At 42.6% G+C, this 15,304-nt stretch overlaps 1 protein-coding gene across 13 annotated transcripts in view; it reads left to right on the top strand.

Annotated features, from left to right (window-relative positions):
* CHD2 (chromodomain helicase DNA binding protein 2) overlaps positions 1-15,304 on the top strand; it is a 129,991-nt gene that overhangs the window by 10,987 nt on the left and 103,700 nt on the right. Inside the window, exon 1 of one of the 13 annotated variants that reach the window (XM_073653307.1) lies at positions 14,575-14,727. The exons of 9 other annotated variants lie outside the window; for them this stretch is intronic. The gene's annotated coding sequence lies outside the window, so the exon portion shown is untranslated. Of the gene's footprint in view, positions 1-14,574; positions 14,760-14,907; positions 15,234-15,304 lie in introns of those variants that run through there. 3 more of the 13 variants (XM_073653304.1, XM_073653308.1, XM_073653305.1) reach the window with 3 other exon arrangements.

Below are 15,304 nucleotides of genomic sequence, written 5' to 3' on the forward strand. Positions count from 1 at the left end.
TTTCCATGAATAATGGGGTGCCCTTTGTGTCTTTCTGCACTTTGTCAATTATCCAGGCTATTACTATTGGGGTTTCACTTTCCACAATTATACAGGGCGTCATAAATTTACATTTTGTTTTTTTCGTACAGATCTGATAGTTTACATTTTTTTTGGTGGTTTAGATGTTTTCTAGAATTGCATATTAATGTGCCAGGACTTGGTACAAACATTTCCAGCAGAAACCATATGACTGCAAAATTATCAAAAGTCCAAAACTATAGTTATTAGCTGCGAAATGGGATGTGGAGCAAGCATCTTTTTTTTTTGTACAAAAATGCCTGTAGTAATGTGAACACATCAAAAACTGGTGTAAACCAATCATTGCTTTGCGTACATGCAGACAACCATTCAATATTTGATTATACATTGTGTATAATATATACTATATTAAAGTACAATATATAATTTTGTATATAAAAATAGTGTTTTTGGTTTTTTTTTTTGTTTAGAAACAACTGTTAAGAGTTTTTGAAATGCCTATTGAAATGTTGTTTCAGTATCGAAAATGCCTTTTAAGTGGCCTAAATATACAGAACATTATTGAAAATGGCGCTATACTATAAATTGCCAGGTTATCCATTTCAAAGTAATAATGTACAGGGGAGGGACATGAAAGGTTTCATCCATCTATCAAAAAATACTGATTACACAATGTGAGGTATCTGCCCTACTACATGCCCAGTTTTAATTACTAATTTTTTTTATGCAATTTGCCTCTTCAGAGAGGAGGACAACTTGAACCCAGAGCCACCTATTGGAAGTAGCAATCGTTAAAGTCAATCTTAAGCCTTTAACAAGCCTTGCCATATGACTTGGGATAAACGCCAAAGCAGAATCTCAATTTGCAAACGCGGTGTTGCCTCTTATCAGTGCAAAGCATGAGATCTGATTTTGCTATATGCAAATTAAGATTTTGTTTTGACTTATCCTAAGTCATATAGCAAGGCTCTATAAAGGGTCGATATTGACTTTTAGGATTGCTAATTCCAATAGGTGGCACTAGGGTACAAATCCTCTTCCTCTCTGAAGAGGTACTAAGCATATTTAATTTCCCAGAGGAGCATTGCAAGGCTTATAAGCCTTCTAACATTGGCATGCCAGGCTAGGCTTGTCACACTCTACAAGGAGAAACCTTACCCCCTTAGATCCTACTTTTTTTAAAAAAAAAATTTAATTTTCCATGTATGCATCTTGCTCGCGCTTTATGAACCTTACCCAAAATGCAAATAAAATAAGTATATTTACATTTCTAAAATACATATTTAATGTGTATGAATGACTCCGGCTAAGAACTTGTGGACCACTTGTGTCATGAATTTATGAAACATTACTTTGGTATTGAGTTTAATCTCTAAACTAAATACAGTGAATGCGTAAAATTGGTGTGCTTTTTTTTTTTTTTTTTTTTTTTTTTAATTTACTTACACATTTTATTGTATTATCAAATGAAATCGTACTTTTAGAGTAATCATTTCTCATTCTCTACTAAAGAATCAAATGCCTGAGACCTTTTGTGAAGAATGTCCTCTACTGCCCCTGGCATAAGGCCACTAAGGTCACACAGCTGGAATCATGAGGCCTTCGTTCTGTTCAAAACTCTTGAGCCTCATTACAGTGAGTTTTGTCTCAAACTCTAAATATAGTCTGTCGGGTTACAGGAGGGAGGTGGACCTTTTCAAGTAGCAGTTTTCCAACCCATAAGCACTATTGTATTAAAAAGGGGGGTTATTCCACACATTAAAAAATATATGTAATTTTTTTTTTTTATATTTCTATTACGGCTCTGGAGTAATCCAGATTTATTTACCCCTTATCCATGCAAAAATACACAATCTCTTAAATCTAAATTCTCACCCTTTTTAATCATTATTTATTCCTCTACAATTGTTGGTCTCGTGTCTTCCTATGGTGGGAACAGCTTGTCCCATGTGACCAGGAAGCAACAATTTCCCAGCAGTGCATTGTAGTCATCTTCTGCCAACTCCTGTGCTCCTATCTTCTTCCTGAGACTATTAGAGAAAATGGTTCCTCACACCACCTCAGTGATCCCGGTAATAAACAGTTAATCGGTGTAGATGTATAGATAATTATTTAGATACTGTAATTCTCCACATTGTATTGGCCTCCTGACTGTCAGATCACTATGCAGCATGAGCAGAGAAGTTACTGAGCATGTGCGTCCACCACTGTGTGGTCACCGGAGAAATGGCAGTACACTACTACAGATGAAAGTGTAATGTATCTTCCAAACACACTTTTTTTTTTTTTTTTTTTGAAAACTACTTCTATTGAGAGAAACGCTGTAAGTGAATCTAGACCTGCTACTCCCAAGCTCTATACGAGAGCCAAGTTAATGGTGGAGTCAGCAGTATCTGGGACATCATGAAAAAAGTTAAAGTTGTAATGTTTAAGTCTGTGTTAAAATGATGTCGCTATTGGAACAGCTGATACTTTTTCTTTAGTTAAGCTGCGTTAGACCTTATGTGGCAGTGCCATTTTAGTTTAGTGGATTCCAGATGGGACTGATATATCGCATCAGTCTTTCTAGTGTCTTCCTTTTCCAGAAACCCAGTCCCTACTAGTCACTAAATCTCCTGGACATATCCATAAGATTACCAGATTCTATGAAAACAGCCGAATTTGGTAAGAATCAACAGTTAAATAGGTCTATGGCCGTCAAAAAAATGCTGTAGTTGTCATCAAAAGTGGGGGGGAGAAGATGTGAGAACTGCTATTGGCAATGTGCCTCAATGTGTTCAACTAGTAAAGGAAATCTTTATCAATACTAATACTTAGCTGAGAGTCTTAACATGTGTCTTATATAGTATCTACCCCCAAAATGATATCCATGCAAAAAATAAGCCCTCACACAGCCCTGTATCCTGAAAAATGAAAATGTTAAGGGTCTCTTTTGTTAAGGGTCACTTTTCAGTTTCAACGCACTTGAGTTATTTCCCACTTTCCAGTGCATCACATGATAAAATGAATTGTCATTCAAAAGTACAACTCGTCCTGCAAATAACAATCTCTCATACGGCTATGTGGGTGGAAAAATAAATTCTGGCTTTTCAAAGGAGGGGAAAAAAAAAAAAAAAAAAAAAAAGGGAAATGGCCATGACATGAAGGGGTTAATAGCAGTGGATCATGTCTTCAGCACCAGACTTGTGAATGTCCCTGACTGCCAAGGTCATGAGCAGAGGAGATGGCTCCTCTATAAATAGGCCTAGATAGAAGAAGCACAATTGTTTAATATAGGATAGTTATGAAACCATCGCCCCGTGGACACTTGCATTTATTTATTAATTTTGTCAGTAATTTTTTTTTTTTTTTTTTCTTGCACCTTTTAAATACTTATGAGCGTGTGTGGCCTTGTTTCCACATATGTGGCTTGCTGTATTTTGGTGGTATGTCTGTGCAGATGGATACATGCCTTTTATATGTGCAGCCAGTATTCTACAGAGCTCCATGCAATATAATCTTTAGGCCGAATTCAGACCAGTGAAACATACACGTCTGAATGAGACCTTTAGTGTTTTCCTTGTTTGGGAAAAAAATCTTTGTTCATCTGACAAGCATCAAAAGCCCATTCCTTGCTACCTCTTGGCTTTAAAGGGAACCTATCACATGATAAACGCTATTAACCTGCCGATTTGGGGTTAGTCTGCAGGTTAATAGCATTCTGAACCTCCCCGCTGGCACTTAGACCCCCACTGCCGGGAGGAAATTAACTTTACTACTCCTAGTAGCGTTCGGGGTGGCGCCGTCACGGTTTCATTCACCACTCTTTGTATAATGAGCGGCGGCTGTAACTGTGTCCCCGGCCCTGACTGACAGCGGGATCAGTATTGGCTGTCAGTCAGTGCTGGGGTGCAGTAACAGCCACCACTCTCTATACACAGAGCAGTGACTGAACCCTCTCTGGCACCACACATGTGACTAATACCCAAAAGCTACCGGGAAGAGTAAGGTTCATTTCCTCCCAGGGGTCTAAGTGCCAGCACCAGACAGGCTCAGAATGCTATTAAAGGGGGTTATCCACTACTAGGACAACCCCCTTTTGAACTAAATGTTTGTCCCCGATTTAAAATAAAAACCTACACTCCTCCTTTGCTGGTGTCGGCACTCTAGGTCCTGGGGCTCTGGTGCGGTGGAATGTCACGTGGTGCCCGGCGTCCAATCAGTTCTTGCGTCACTGACCCCACCTTTCGGGCTTTTTGAACATGAAGAGGAAGCCAGGGCTGCAGCTGATATCTCACTTCCACTTCATGTTCAATTCCGTACAAAGGCGGGGGACAGTGACGCCAGCGCTGATTGGACGCCGGGCACCACGTGTCATTCCACCACACCAGAGCCCCAGGACCGCGAGTGCCGACACCGCTGGAATGGTGCCTGCACGGTAGGTGAAGGCGGGGGAAACAAAATTTATACTCTCCTCCCGTACTGACGTCGTTCCAGCGGTGTCAGCACTCGCGGTCCCGGGGCTCTTGTGCGGTGGAATGACACATGGTGCCCGACACCCAATCAGCGCTGGCGTCGCTGTCCCCCGTCTTTGTACAAAGTTGAACATGAAGCGGAAGTGAGATAAGCTGCAGCTCTGGCTTCCTCATCATGTTCAAAACGTCTGAAGGTGGAGCCAGTGACGCTGGTTCTGATTGGGTGCCAGGCACCACGTGACATTCCTCCGTACCAGAGCCCCGGGACCTCAAGTGCCGGCACCACTGGAACGGTGCCTGCACAGGAGGGGAGTATAAATTTATTTTTTTATCGGGGTCAAACATTTAGTTCTAGAAGGGGTTGTCCTAGTAGTAATAGTGTTTTATTATGTGACAGGAGCCCTTTAAATAACTTGCACGCAGCTTATGTCACTTGTGATATTTTCATTAGCTTAGGTTCTCTACCCTGAATCTAATTGCTGTGTTCTAGTAGTCGGTTTTCTAACTTTACTTTATTTTTTTTCCCATCAGACCAACGTGGATCCTCTATTTCGGTGAGTTTCATTTCCTTGTCTACAGTTTTATAACATGCTGTCTGTTTTTGAGCTGTAACCTTCTTTTTTTTATCAATAACTTGAATATTGGGGCCGATGTCAAGAGTAACTCCTCACAATGTGACTGTCTTGCGTTGTTCTTCCTTATACATGGTGCAGTACAGCCCCTACACTGCAGCAGCTGGAGGCCTTGTTACCCCTCCCCATATGGCAGCAATTGTCATTGTACTCTACTTTTGTAACCTTTCTGCAAATCAGGGCGTTGGTTAGCAGGCTTAGTCTTGTGACAACAAGGCTGTGGTTGAATGGGAGAGGCTCAGATTGTCATTGGAAATGAAATCATTTATTTTCGGACTCATGATGTGGCTGGCCCCCTCACTATCAGTATAATTGGGGACCACGAAGTAATAAGTTATGACTGGAGTTGTTCTTTGACCACATCCCTCTATACATCTACGATTTCTATGTTAGATTGTTGTAGCATTGAAATATTCTGTAGTGTAGCTGGGTAAGGGCTGCCGTATACACAGGGCTGTCATCTCACTACACAATCATGGTTGGTGGGGATTTGGCCAAATGCAAATGAAAGCTGGAGTGATTGAGCTCCGCAATAGGTGGCTCTAATACGTACAGAATCCTTTGTATGTTGAGCTCTGTGTATAGGGCAGTCCTTTCAGTTCTGTTACCAGCCACCGGCTCCATGAGAACTGGGCTGTGTTGGCAGCTGCTAGTATGCGGTTTACTAGCTTCTGTCATGAATCACTGGGCACTTAGTCCAGGTTGTAATCAGCATAGTAGTGTAATTACCGATTTGCCCTTTTGCTTTTGTATGTCTCCTAAAGGGGAATTGGCAAAGGTACTTATTCTTAAAACAGTTTATCTAGTGGCAGCATATCCTGCAGGGTTTACAGACTGTCCCCAGGGAGGCTCACAAGTTCCCTATTGTGTGCATAGTTGGGGCCACATGTCAGACATTTGACTCTTCCAAGAGTCATATGTACTTGGGTTCTGGGTTGCCTTATATTTTGCTAATAAAATTAGGGCTGTGAAATACAGGTAATTGTTAGCTGATCTCTGCAGCAGTGAGCTGAAGTCGCATCCAGAAAAAGTGGTGGCTAAATGCCACAGACGGTTCTGACAAATACTCAATTAATATGGGCACTAAATGTGAAGTGTGCGCTCTGGAGTGCAGACACCAGCGGTGCCGAACACACTGATAACTTACACTGGGTACTGCCAAGGTGCCCAACAGATTCATGGAGCAGATACGACCAGTGTCTTACAAAATCTGCTGCGTAGGCTCAAATTTCTGTGTGAGCTCTTCAAAGGATTGTGGATTTCTTAATGTGGCAGTGATTGAGGCAGATGTATTTTTCTCTCAAACACTACCACTTCTGACCTGTCTCATGTTGTAGCAACTCTTCTAAATTGTAAAGGAACAGAGTGGAAAATGATCCAAGCAGCTCCTCATCCTCCTGTTACCTCAACCTGCCTTGTACTGCATTTAAATCTGAGAAATATACTATTCTATGTTTCAGGAGTCTGGTTCTTTCCTCTGTTTCTGTTATTATTTCACAAACTTGAAATAATAATCTGAAGTTGCTAAGTCCACTTCTTTGTAGTCTGCCAACCAAAAATGGGGCTTAATGTTACCCCAGTGTCTTATATAGAAAGACGTATACCTATCTTTATTTCTAGATATTCGATTTACCTTTTAGCCTCGTTTCTCAAACCTGAAATTGCTGCGTACAGAGGACAGCAGACGGTATTTAAGTGCACAGCCGAAAGGGTTAAAATATACGTTCAGGTTTGGCAGCCATTTAATTTGCGCTCTTCCTTTGGAGTAGGTGGATTTCTGGATGTGTTATGGTTTCTACTACATAAGATCTTTTAACATATTTCTTATTTAATTGTTGGTGGTCCTAAAGATTTTTGCCTTGTAAATATTGGTCAGTCATATTTTGTGCATCCCTTTCTCTTTGAACATGACTTGCTATACTTTCCTAAAATGTAATTGACAATATTACTGGATTTAAAGGGAAAAAAAAAAATGGAAGAGACCAATGTAACCTGAAGATGATTTACTATAAGTATCCGGTGTGCGGGCTCTTACTATGTCCTTGTAGCACTTTCTATAGTTGGGGTGTGCACACAGTGACTCTGAGATGTATCAATGCGTTTGATTCTTATGTGATCCTAATGCTTCAGATTTTAGTGGTTTGTGCTTTTTAAGCAATCTGTCTAATTTTAAGACTTAGTATGTTTTTGTGCCACTTATTAGTTTGCTTACTTTGTAAGAAATGTGCACCACAATTTTGGCACATGGTATAGCACGTTAATCCACACTCCCTAGAGAGACCATTTGTAAAGTATCTAAAACCCCTCATAAATTTGTTGCATGTCATTGAAAGTTGTCTTTTTTGTGTAGCTTAATTAATATGTAGTCTACCTAGTAACTTCAGCCATGCAAACTCTTAAAGGGGCTGTTCACTGCTAGGACAACCTCTTCTCATCCCTCATGTTTGGCCCTGTTAAATTGAAAACGCCTATACTCTCCTCCGGCTCCAGTGGTGTCGGCAGTCACATTCCCGGTGCTCACGTGAGGCTGTCATGTGAGCCCTGTGCCCAATCAGCACCAGTGTCACTATCCCCGCCTTCGGACGTATTATCAGCAGGAAGGCAGGGGCAGTGACGCCAGCACTGATTGGGCACCGGGCTCGCATGTCACAACAACCTCATGTGAGCCCCCGGAGGTGTCGACATTGCTGGAACAGTGCTGGATCGGAAGGCGAATACGTGAGGGTTTTTCTTTTGTTTTTTAACAGGGCCAAAGGTGAGGAATGAGAAGGGGTTGTCCGAATAGTGGACAGCCCCTTTAATTGCTTGGCCACACTGTTTTGCAGGTTGCTATAGTTTGAAAACTGGTGGCTTTCATGGCCTCCTGTGCGCTCACACTTTTAGTACTTTAGCAAGATGTTTTCAGAACCTGCCTGCCACTATAATAGTTGTTTGGTTCATAGAAACTTCAAAGCAACATGAAGTGGCGCAGTCATAGGACAATGTTTATGATACTACTAGTTGGTAGAACCAGCTGTTTGCATTAAATGTGCCGTACATATTATAGTGGTTCAGAAGCTGTCATTTCAGCATGAATGATGTTTTTGAGGCCCTCCAGGAGGATGTAATGTAATTTGAATGTTCATGGGGGATGTGGGTTAATTTTAGAGTCTATTGGATTTCATACTCTTCAGGTGTATGTGCCCCTTCAGTAGTTTGATTGGCATTGCCAGAAATGTTCTTGGCAGTGCCGCTTGTTAGTTTCCTGATATAGATAGAGATAGATATATATATATATATATATATATATATATATATATATATATATATATATATATATATATATATATATATATATATATATATATATATATATATATATTATATATTATATATTATATATTATATAAATTTTCCTCCTCAGATGGATGCCTGGTTCTGTTTTTTTGTATAGTGGTTTTGAACATGAAGTTTAACTTTATAGTGTGCTTTGTATAAAGGCTTTGCCTACTAAACTCTCCAGTGTTGTGCCTGGCGAGGTCTGTCTTTTTAGAGCACCTTGGTTGCTAATGCAGATTTTTGTGCATGTGTCCATTGCAAGGCTAGCAGTAAGCACCTTGAAGCTTCCTTCTGCTGTTCAGTACCAGGCTGAATCCTCTTCCTACCTTGTTAATGATGCGTATTCAGCCGGCTTACGAATTCGCTTGTGCAGAGCACTCTCCTTGATTGAACACGGCTCTGGCATGTTTGTGCTCCATGTTGAGGTTACCATGACTGACTGCTGGTCCACAAGTTGCGTTCACATATCTGCATCTAGCTAAAACGCTTGTTTGGTTTATTGGGATGCATCAATCTGGTTCCAATACACAAATATGGTTTCATTAAACTTTTAAAACTTAATTTATACTAATGGCGTTTTACGAAGATGGTGAATTGTAGTTGGAACTCGAATCTTCAGTTGAGAACGCGCTGTACTACTGATTACGTGGCTGCCGCACTGGTATTGATGTGGTGCCAACAACACTGGGATGTGTGAAGTTGCAGTCTTATACTGGATCACCCTCCCCAGACGCTTGTGTGGGTGCTCTTGCATACTCTCATTTCAGTTGTGTACTTTTTAGCTGCGTCCCTTATTTTGTGTACACACACTGCGTTTTTGCTTAGTTTTTTTCATTGCAGGTTTTGTCCCAAAACCTGAAGGGTTTCCTTATGCCAGCAAACTGAATGAGAACACCTTGCTTATTTGTGACTTGCAGATTTTTGGGGAGATGTAAACCTGCAGCATGTCAATTCTTTCAGCATTTTTGCTGCAGATTTCACCTATAGTACTGAGTGGGGAAAAATCTGCAGCAAAATCACACATTTTTTGCCACTGTGTTTTTCCTGCCAAGAGATACAAAAACTTCTGCACCAAATATTAAATGTGTGCACATACCCCAGTAGTCAATGTGGTCACCAATAACTTGGGAGAACGGCTGTCGGAGCTTTGGAAACCATGATGGGTGTGTGATAGAGCTGAACTCTTCTGTGCACACTTCCTGTCAGGTGATCTCTACTCAGGACCCCCTCCACATATACATGAGCAAGGGTCACATGACAGGAAGCCAGCTGCTATTGTCCCTGGCCTTCAGCAAGAAAATATTTACATTGTTTCAGCCGGAGAGCAAACAAGGTGCTAATGGACACTGTCCTGCCACAAAGTCCCCCCACTTCTCACAATTATTATTTTTAGATTTACTCTGGTAATGGTATTCTTGTTTTAGAGATTCACGCGTTGTTGGCCTGCAAAAGTCTGTGTGGAATGTACATTAGTTTGAGAGTAAATCCTATTACGTGGTCCAATATCTAATGCCTGGCCTCATGTTGTGCTCATTGGATACCCATAAAGGGGTTGTACAAGGCTGGAGAAACATGGCTGACCTTCTCCAGAAACAGCAGCGCACCTCTGCATGGCAGATCAGTCATACAACATGTGGACAAATGTGCTACTATTTATGGCAACCAACATTTCTATTCAATTTATAGTCCTTAAAGGGGTTTTCCCACGAGCAAAAGTTCATTTTAATCAATCGATTTTGGGATAACTTCCACAATTGTATATGTTTTAAATAAAATATTCCTGTGCTGAGAATCTTATAAATGTGCCCCTGCTGTGTACTGTGTAATGGCTGTGTCTGACCGTACAGGAACATGGTCTGATTATACCACATCTCCTGGGGAGGAAGCAAAAGAGTATACAGACAGGACAGCAGGGGATCACAGCTGCTGCTTTTTGTGAGGTAAAACATTTCCCTGCTTGTTTTTAAACAATGTTTTACTTCAGAGAGAATCATTTGCGATCCCCTGCTGTAATGTCTGTACACACCCCCCATCCCCAAGGAGATGTGGTGTGATCAGACCATGTTCCTGCACGGTCAGACACAGCCATTACACAGTACACAGCAGGGGCACATGTATAAGATTATCTCAGCACAGGAACATTTTATTTAAACATCCAATTGTGGAACTTATTCTAAGATCTATTGATTAAAATGAACTATTGTTCGTGGGAATACTCCTTTAAATGCCCCTAGAATGTTGGAAGGATGGGATATCCATCTCAAAATTGTGCCACTTCTGTTCATGCACTGTGTCTGATATTGCAGCTCTGCAACAATGATGCTCTATGGTGATTTATAACATTTGAGCTCTAGAAATTATTTCTGAAGGCGAGAATTGCACTACTAGGTTTACGTTCGACTATGCCATATGAGACTAGACTGAACTATACCACTATGCACGTTCCACATTCACTTGCCTCTTAAGTTATTTTATAAAAGTGTTAACCTGACCAGACACATTGCCTGCCATCTTTGGTTAAAAAAAAAAAAGTCTGCACATTAGACCCACAAAATAAATATGCCTGCTGGGTGTGCGCAATTTATATTGTTCTGGATGTGAATGAGTCCATGATGCTGTTAGACAAATTTTTGTCTAGAGATATTTTGAAGACCTTCTTTTTTTGGATGACTGCTTTAATAACGGGTAGAAATGTATCGACAAACTTTCCAAAAAGTTAGGTCCAGTATCTTGGCCATCTGACTCCTCGTGGTCTAAGTTTTTCTTGACTGCAGTTCTCATGTAACCCCAACAGGCCATGATTTACCCTATCCCACAGGGCACATGGGGGCAATTATTTGTGCACTGATTTATATTCCCGATGCTATCCTAAGGAAGTGCTAAAGACGTGACTTGTTGGGGGAAGGACTGAAACTGAGAAATGTTAGTCTTACAGATTTGCCCATTTAATGAACATTCCCTAGAATGTGTACTCATTAATTTTGCGCTTTAACCAATCATGATCAGAAGTCCTCTGTAGCTAAAAATTATGTATTAAAGAGTGACCAAATTGTTAAAGATTCAGCATTCATTTTGATAAAGCCAGAATCAGGGTGGACCTCAATGGATGCTGAAAAAAGAATAACAAAATTATAGACTGCACCCTTAATGTCCACCTCCAGATTGGGAGGGGTCAGGGTCCTGAGACCTCAATCAATGGCCCAAAACTGATCTGAATGGTGCTGCACAGCAGTTGTACATTCAGAGCTCCTGCATGAGTGAGTGCACATAGTGTATGGGCTCATACATCGCTCTATGTGGGAACTTGGCACGTCTGCTTACTGAGCAGCACGCTCCAGAGACGTTTTTGAGCCATCAGTGGGAGTCTTAAGGTCCAGGACTCCTGATTTGCTGCTCATGTGAGGAGAGAAAGATATTTAAAGAAGCACTCTCATCAAAGTTTTTATCCTATTAGTCATATTATATGGCACTGTGTACAATTGCTCATTTTGCCTTCCTACCCAGTAGATTCTTCTTTTCTCTGCTCTATGTAGAAACAGGAAGTCTTTTTTTCTGTACAAAACTGACTCCCATCTTCAACCCCTGACCCATCTGCCCTGCCCCTCCCACTGCCAGAGACTTTTGTAGTGATTGGTACAGGGAAAATGTACCTCCTGTTTCTACATAGAGCTTAGAAGGATTCAGCTAGTCAGTTTATAATCACGTGATGTCATAGACCTAATGGAAAAGATGAGAATTAACTGGGTAGAAGGGCGAAATGAGCAATTGTATGTACACAGTGCTATATGATTGCAATATATTAAGAGGATAGAAACTGATGGGAGTGCCTCTTTAAGGTTGTAACAAAGCGAGTAGCTGTGATTGGTATTGGTAACTGTTCATTAGGAGAAACTTCCTAATGTGTTGAAATTCCCCCTCTACATTCGTTTTTGGATGGTCCCAGTTATCCGTCCCTAATTTTTCAGTAACAGAAATTTCTGCTGCAAAATCTACAGCTTGGGTGTTCAACTTTAAAGTGTTGCTCTGGTGCTGATCATATCCCACTGATGGGGGCATGCATGGTCGGCTCCTGCCCTAGTCATTAGACTGTTGGTGGGATCAGCAAAGATCAGCCCATGATGCTGAAGAAAGCGGCTCTGGGGCAGCCCTCTAATGCTGCATATACCCATTGTATGGCTTATTACACGGAGTGCCGGGAGGGTATGGTATATTTCAGTAGAATGGATAAAACTAATTTTGTGTAAGATTTCCTGTGGAATACGTCCCTCTGCTTCACTTACACTTGTCTGATGGCTGAAAAGACGTGTTGAACCAATAACCGACTGCTGTTGTTGGAGCCAGCTATAGACCTGATCCGTCACCTGTCATCACCCCTGCTATATCGCTTTATTGAAGGTGGATACACCACAGCTATTACAGAATAAAGCCTTCATCCATTCCTGTACAGAAATAACTTTCATTTGTGACTGTATGGGATTGCTTGGTTTGGTTTTTTTAGTGTTTTTTTTTTTTTTATGTACAGTGTTTGTGATTTCTAAATGAAGGTGTAACCTAAATCTGGCTGTAAATATGAAGGCTGCTACTGAGGGTCACTTGCAGAGTACCTTCCTCCCCAGTAGGGAGCATCTCTGCCACAAGTTTTCCTTTACTAAACCCTCAGGGCAGATGGAAAATATGAGGATCACGGTTTAACCAGTTTCTTAACGTTTCCATTCAAGTATGGCCCATAAACGAATTTCTTGCACTGCCTATAGGTCCTAACTTGTGTTCAGTTGGAAGCCCAGAGGTGTAATGAAGCTTCTGGTCCCTACCGTGCATCATTTATAAACATGTCTTGGCTGATGAGCTTTCAGGATCAGGGGCAACTGCAAACCTTGCACCCTTTTTATATAGCTACACCGCTATTGAGCGCTTCAAAGAAGGATTGTTGGGTGTCCCTCCCACATCAGGAGGTGAGTGGCGGTGTCCCCACATACGTGCCAGGGCGCTTATGGTTGCTGCTGCTCATCTTCTGTGTGGCCATGAGTGCCACTGGGAAACCCCCTTGTATGGTGTAGAGAGGCAGGTCTTACAGGGGGCCTGACTGCAACCCAAAGAAATGTATGAAACTGTCCTGTGAGTGACTTGTCCCTGGTAATTCCCACATGCCAATGGCCTTTCTTTTTGATTTTTCAAAGACCTCAGAGACCGTGTGCAGTTGAGTGGAGTCTACTGACGAGAAGTGAAGGACGCTTGTACTTGTGTCAGCTGCTTGGGGCTAAATGGACTCGATAAACTCAAGACATAGTGAGCTTCTCTGCCAAAGTGCCAAGAACGTGGAGACCTGGAACAATACTACCTGCCATGACCTTGTGTTGTAAATATTTTCTTTTCGATTTCTTATTGCCGACTGTCACGACTGTTCAATAAAGAGAAACTTAATTCACCGTAGCAGTCTGGTCTCATTCTTGGTAGTGTGTACGTGGGCCAGTGTTGGCCACCATTACTCCATTGGTCTTCAGTGGGTCAATCTTGGTTTTAGGGCACAATGTGTTACTTGGTGCTCCAATTTAGCAATTATGTGGGAATATGTATAACTGGTAAGAGATGGGCACCAAGCATCTCATGGTGTATACAAATGGTAGTCCGTACTGTACAGTGTCACTGCGAGACATTCAGGAGCAATAAGGACCTGGTGACCGTGTGGAGAGCGTGAAAGATCTGAACGTGCTGCCTCTGTCTTCGGAAGCCACCAGCACCATCAGCACAATGATAAAATGAACCTGTACTGCCCCATGTTGGCAACTTGTGAGTCTTGTGCCCAGTCCTGACTCTACTGTGGTCATCTGTATGGGATGACGGCCATTACAGGGTCTCCTCCAGAACAGAATTATTTCTACGTTCTTCCAGGTGGGCGCTACTCTGTTAGTATGGCTCTTCAGTACCCCATGGTGTTGGGAGGCCATTATGGCTTGACCACCCTACCACACTGGCACAGCATGAGTCTGTGGGGTGGGTATAACTCCTCCCATTGGTGCCCATTGTATACCCATATACCATCCATTACTTGGAGAGGGGTTTACCTCCCCCTTTAAGCAGCCATTTTAAAACCCTTTCCTTACAAAATGGCTTACTTCCTGTCCAGAGAGGAAGTCATTAATCCCAAGGACTGCAACGTTTACTGAGGGATGGAGACAAAGGAGGCTCCTTGGCTGCAGTGTGTGGCCAGAGCAGGGTGCAGAGCCCTGTCCCGGTGTCGGGGTGGCCCTCTGTCCTCCTGGGGGGCCCCTTCCTAGGCCTGTGGTAATGGTGGCGAGGAGGGGGTGGGTCCTCAGTGCATCACCTGAGTTCTGGGGTAAATGTACAGAGTGTCAATCACAGGCAGAGCTCAGAGCTGGGAAGGAGCTACAGATGGCGGCTGTGCCTTAGAGCCTCCGCTCCGCGCTTTCCCTTTCACTTCAGGGGAACTTTGTGGAACTTGTGCCCCCTCCTGAGCGCCCCTCATCCTCCGGGACCCCTGCAAGGACCTGAAGCCCCGAATTTCACCGCTTTTCTCGTGTTTTTCCCCGCCGCTCCGGAGCCGAGGAGTCTCGTTGTTTTCCAGCTCATGGCGCACCTCCATATTTGTGCGCTGTGATCGGCTGCCTCCCTCCGCCTGCCGCCGACCCCCGGGATCGCGCTCTCACCCTCTGCCGGCCTCGGCGCTCGGATTCTGACCCTTTTTACTCGTTTTTCCCCTTTTTATTTCGGTTTAGCCTTTTTTCTCCCGTTTTCCCGATCTCCGGAGCCCGCTTCCCCCGGGTGTCGGATCAGCCCATGGAATAGACAGGTGAGCGTCCGATCACTGCTGCCGCTGGGAATCGCTCATTTCTGCACATTTTGAGCTATTTTCTGGCATTT

This window comes from Phyllobates terribilis, unplaced genomic scaffold (genome assembly GCF_046119375.1).
Source record: "Phyllobates terribilis strain yellow unplaced genomic scaffold, ASM4611937v1 Scaffold_11__3_contigs__length_659146591, whole genome shotgun sequence".
In the NCBI taxonomy this organism is placed as follows: domain Eukaryota; kingdom Metazoa; phylum Chordata; class Amphibia; order Anura; family Dendrobatidae; genus Phyllobates; species Phyllobates terribilis.